General features: G+C 43.6%; 1 protein-coding gene across 1 annotated transcript in view; it reads left to right on the top strand.

Moving 5' to 3' along the window:
• Nucleotides 1-4,766: 4,766 nt before the first annotated feature.
• LOC131883724 (uncharacterized) overlaps nt 4,767-6,000 on the top strand; it is a 28,012-nt gene continuing 26,778 nt past the window's right edge. The window contains exon 1 of the mRNA XM_059231256.1: nt 4,767-5,092. The gene's annotated coding sequence lies outside the window, so the exon portion shown is untranslated. The remainder of the gene's footprint in view (nt 5,093-6,000) is intronic.

The raw sequence follows: 6,000 nt of genomic DNA, 5'->3' as shown, positions 1-6,000 counted from the left end.
GAGATAGCTTCGTCAACTACAGATTATCTAAAATTTTGAATACGGTTCTGACTCCCAGAGGCACTTTCAAGCTGACCTTCGTCAAAGTAGAAATCTTGAAAAATCCTGCAGTGGTTAGAGAAAAACCAACAATTGCCAGTAATTACGGGGAAGGATCATGGGAATTTGCCCTTCCTCCCAAAAACTCGACGAGACCAATGCTAATGAGACGATCACAAATACAATGATCAAGAGAAATTTGTTGGAAACAAGGCGCCTAAGATTCCAACACGTCAAGTTAGAAATTGGACCAATTGGATGGAACGTGCTTGGTGCATAAGACATTCCTGACTGAAAGTCTTGGTGGATGAATTTCATCTCAGTCCTAATGGTCTGGGATGGCGAGGCTTGATCCCCCCATGAAATGGTCATTTTCATTGTCACAGGAGAGAGAGATATGGCTCAAAACACTTTTCTTCCAAGGCATGCGGTGCAATGAACCCTTTGTATCTGCATGGCCATTCCAGAGCAATTTCGTGCGCACAAAGCTCTCCGTATACACACAGCAAGCAAAGCCAAAGAGTACATGTCAAAAGGAAATGCTCGATAGACACCAGACCAAAACCACTACCGAAAAAAAGGATTAAGTCCCTACATGCATATTTGTGCCTACACAATACGAAATAATGTTAGATATTTATCTACACTATTGTTTTACATATGTCACAAATTATAATTACCATTAACTGTGATCAGACGCACGAGAGTAAAATTAGGTAAGGTTGGGTGATGCATCAAAAATAGTTTCGGAAATTTTGATAGATTGCCAATGACCAGAAGCATCAGAAGTCAAATAGTTTTTGCAGTGTTGAAGAGGATATGGGGTCACCTGAACTTGTAGCACATTGTTATGGTTGTTCGAGATTGATGGATACGATGGTCGTACGAAATGATGGAAAATTTGTATGGCATCTCCCGAGTGATTGTTGTTCGACATGACAAGATCAACAACAATTTCTCTCCAAGCCAACGACCCACAATGTGCCCTCAATTCCAATGAAACGAAGCTCAAGAGTAGTGAATAGTAGTGAGTTTTAAATTCCACCATTTGTCACATCTACGCATGTCAAAAACACCATTGAAGGTTTGCGAGCTCAGCTGAGCCCAACATTCCCTCGAACTCATATCATTGGGCACACCCTGTAAAACAATTAAAACGCACGAAGGCTCCAGGGCAGCTCGGTGAATACCTGCCATTGTTTAAACCACTCAAAATATGTGGCACAAACTGGCATTTACGACCAAACTCTGCCCTGGTGACTATTTTTCGCACCTTGGGGGTCAAACTGTTGTATTCCAGATGGTTTGTTGAATTGGAGTCAAGATGAAGCTCCAATGTCTGGAGAATAAATTGTGTAGAGCACGTCAAGGTCAATCCTAATATTAATGGATCTTCTCCTCAAAAGAAGTTATGGTTGATTGTTACTCATATGTAAAATATTCGATTTGGTAATGTGGAGTTGAGTACCTAAATACATTGAATAGAACAAGTTTCCAGTAAAACCAGTGCAACAATCAGATCCAAATCTTCAAGGCAACTTTAAACTTAATCTTTTCAAGCTTACTCTCGTTTCAAGTTTGGACCAATTTGATGCCAAGTCAGACCTTGATGCGGTCATGTGACATACCGGAAAATGACCCCCCAGAACCTGACTAGTTTTTGTCATTTCTCAACTTCATTTATCGCTGGCAAGAAACAACCCAACTAGACTATCCGCAACTATCCAAAACCAGAAACCTTCAAAGAAAAATGATCCTTCTTTCAATAACAAGGGCTTTGGTTGAGGCTACTGTACATGAAAAAGTTGCATTTCAAGGCAAGGTTTCCAGAGCCCTTTGAGTTTGGCTAGTTCACCACCGCCTCTTTTGTGTTGCTCGACCGTCAGTTTGAGTTCACATGTAGTACAGTAACAACCCGCTACATGACATTCCGCCTCAGGGAAATGGTAGCGGTCAAGTGAGTGAATAAGTCTCAAACTGGATTTTCAAGTCCAGGACAGTCCTTCGATCCTGTGGCAAGATGATGTACGTATAAAATATGTTGCCCCAATTCGATTCTGGATGATGACTGGAGTCGATTCTTGGGAATGCCAAAAGAGCCTGAAACTATGCAGCGCCTTTTGTCAAACAAAGCAAAACGCAATCATTTAGAGACCAACTCGTCTCAGGCAAGCAACCAACCAACCAGGGGCGTAAATGAGCCATGGAGGGCTTGAGACTTATTTAACTATCCAGCAGCTCCGGATCTTTCTCATCTCTTATCACATTCCGTGTTGACAACAAACCTGTGCGATTGGACGTCTCCGAGGTCATTTCATGTCACTTTTGGCCCGCTTGATAAACCCTATTTGAACTAGGAGTGGCTTCAACATTCAGTGATTTGACAGCTCGGATATGGGAAATTACTCAGATCAAACGTATGGTTAGCTTATTTGTCAAAGTTTTGGCGGACCAATTGCCTCTTCCTGTGCTTTTCCCCTTACGTCTCACACACACACACACACACACGCACGCACACACTCATGTCAGGCTTCGTGTTTTTCGCCTCTTTACTTGCCCTAACTGACTGACTAACTGACGCCTCCAGCTGATTGAACAGCTGCATCCTTGAGCATCATCCTCTTAAGAAGTAACAATATTTTTTAGTAACAATATTCTTAGCCTTTTGTCCATCTTAAAATGGTGGGTGGAATATCACGTTTTGTAAACTCTTCATTAGTGTGAACATAGAAACATGTAGACGAGAGGCCAAGCTGATTTTCTGTTGTTACCGGAAATATCTCGGAGGTGACTTGAACGCTGTTTTGTTGGTTCTTCTCTGGCCAGGTATCTGGTGTTGGAATAAAAGTGATTCAACGAATCTACCTTTCGTATTCAGAAATGGACAAAAAAGGCATTTCCAGACCTGGGAGAGTAAGGCCGGATATTCCATATCCCAGTGAGAATTTCAAGCCAGAGGAAATCGTTGGAGCGTATCCATTTGGAGCTAAAACAAGTGAGGATGGTGGAGAGCTCGAGTATTTCTTGGAATAAACCATCCACTCATGCGCACGAGCTTGTTAGAACCATTAGTCGACACATTTCGGATATTAAAAGCCTGATGAGTTGCATAATCAGTCAATGCATTCTTGGGTGTTGGAGCATTGTGGATTGGATCCTAAGGTGAACCCCATAAATAATTTGGTCGCCCACTTCCACCCAATTTGACACGAGGTCGAAGTACTTGAAATGTGTTGCCATCAATCCTGGAGATTAAACTCCACAGAGTCTCGGACCATTGAAAAGCCGTCCTTGTCTGGAGACTGGACAAACCCTCACGCCTATCATGAGGAGCAAGGAAGGCTTGAAAAATAGATCATTTCAATTTCAAGGTCACTTGTCCTCTCCAGACTCCTTTCAATAGGCGGAAAAAGGTCTTGCAAGCTCTCTGCTGCATGTACGCGCCATCAGATCATCAGATCGCCTCGTTGATGTCTAAGCAGTTTGCTCTATCCTCCAGGGTCTACAGGGTCTATATTCCTCTCAACCAGAGAGAGGTGGGGGTAAGGTGACCAACGATGTCGCCGTCGTCGTTGTTGTTGATAGCCTTAACTAACACACCTTCATTCCTCCAACCCAAATGCTCCCCTTGATCTTTTGAGTGCCTCTTCTCCCTCTTCATGCTCGTCAATCGTCCTTTTCAAGCACGTTTGAGGCAATAATGCGTACGTACAACTCTCTGAGTTTCGGACTGCTCGGATTCCCGAGCTGACTCACTCACTCCTTGAATTACCACAACTTGGACGAATGCTTCCAAGCTTTCAGAGCTCTATATCAAACAGATCACAGAGTATTGAATCAGGGACTGGGGAGAGTTGCCATGTAGACAAAGGTGTATTGGTTTCTTAGATCTAAAGAGCCAGAACAAATCCCTCCGGTCGTGTCAAGTCTTTGGTTCGAGCCCTCTACTTCCACCTAGTACCTACCCTCAATTCCTACTACTGTAGCTTGCAAAGTAAAGCTGCGAGTGCTACAAACGCCTTCCTCATCTTCAAGTTTTGTCTAAATTACGAGTCTCGAAACTGGCCCACCCCACCAGACTCGACAAGACAAACAATGGCATCTCGCCTGTCTATAGATTTTGTAGCGAAGGAATGAAATTCGCCTTAAGACAATTCTTCCAATATTCCCAAAGTCATAGGGCTTTTCGAGCAGTTCCTAGGTGCACTGTGTTTTCAATAATATTGTTATGCATGATTGTTACAAACATGGCCACTATTGTATTCCATGTTCGATACCATGGCATGGAAAAAGCGAGAAATGTCTGGTCGTGCCCAAATTTACCTGTTCACCCCGCAAAAGGACTTGAGGAGGGTTCGTTTGTCTGACGATCGGAACGAAGTAAACGGCCCTTTTCGTGCATGTTCTCTCGACGGATTTCAAAGTCTTCGACAACCGCCAGCAAACCGCCAATACTCCTCGCCCTCCCCACGAACCAACGAAAGACAACTAACCACCAACCGACCGCCCAACCATCCGAAACCCACCTAGGAAACGAATACTTGCCAACAACTATCGGCGAACACCAACACCAACACTAACAACTACCATCCACCATCCACCATATAGCATCTACCTAATGCACTGAATGTTGGTGTCCAGTGGTAGAAGCTGCCTCCTCAACGGCAACTCCGCACAAGTGAATACACCTTCGGAGTACTAGATACCGACGGTAGGGAGTAGGGACTCCTTCATACGGTAGGAACGCACCGAAAGGGAATCAGATGATGGGGCGGGTGCAAGTTGGCTTTTGGTTCTGACACCGCGAAGACGTGATTTGTAGCCGGTTTTTTTCCTCTCCTCTGGACAAGGTTCTAGAACTATTACTGGATTCATACTTTTCTCCATACGCCAACCTCGACCATCAGTCAATCCTTACCCCTTAGACAAAGTGATACGTTTTGTTTGAATTGTTTTCTCCGTTGGAAAGTTTGTGCTTACTGCTTACCTTCACTCCGAGTCTCTTGTGAGTCATTTTCACCTCAAGGTCGTCAACGTTTTTTCATATTTTGAGGTAAGCTTGAGTCTGTTTCAAACACTACATGCATGATTATGGGTGCTAGCATTACCCTTCGGGGGCATTTTGGTTTGCTATTCCAAACTCAGGGACAATACGTACGCATTTTAATGGAATTGCATCCATTCAAGACAGGATGCGTGGGGATGGACACCATAAAAATAGAGCCTGTTGGGTTGCGGGCTAAGCCTACCTGGGCTCAATTTGATATCATAAACCAACAAAATCCCAGAGTTACATAACGATCTACATAGAAGTAGTTGTAAATCCATCTGGAATGTTCAACACATATCAATTTGTGGTTGGCTTTAGACTAAAGGTGAGCATTCCCAGGGCCAACCAATTCCATCACTCACGAAAAGTAGCCAGACCATGAAGCTCTAGGGACAAAGGATGCCTTTCCAATTTCGAGTGGGTGATGGCCTTGGTACAATGTTTCCAAGGAGAGACTGCCAAACAGCCAAGAAGCCTTTCTTTCAGTGGGAACTGCTCCGGAATCCGGAGTAGAATCGAATCAATCTTAGATCAACCGTAAAAGCTGACCACAACTTCACTTCATACATCTATGCCTAAATCAAACCTCTGCGCACAACAATATCGTAACCAAGGTCAATTTGTCTGCAGATGTTGTGAGTATCATTAGTTTTGAACATCCTTGCTTCTCGAAAAGATGAGCTCACCTCAAATATCATGATTTTCATGATTTTTCCTTCAACCTGGATTCGATCCAAGTTATGCCTTAAAAAGACTCATATTTCTCAATGGAAGTACTTTTTCGAAGGTTAGATGGGAGATCAACAGAAGCGAGCCAAATATGGATGCACAACGTGGAGGAGGATAACATTTCAGCCACCAAACTTCCTCAATCACGTCTTGTTTAGACAATGACTTGGACTGCTAAGTGC

This window comes from Tigriopus californicus, chromosome 7 (assembly GCF_007210705.1).
Source record: "Tigriopus californicus strain San Diego chromosome 7, Tcal_SD_v2.1, whole genome shotgun sequence".
Taxonomy (NCBI): Eukaryota; Metazoa; Arthropoda; class Copepoda; order Harpacticoida; family Harpacticidae; genus Tigriopus; species Tigriopus californicus.
This window is presented reverse-complemented; position numbering and strand designations above follow the sequence as displayed.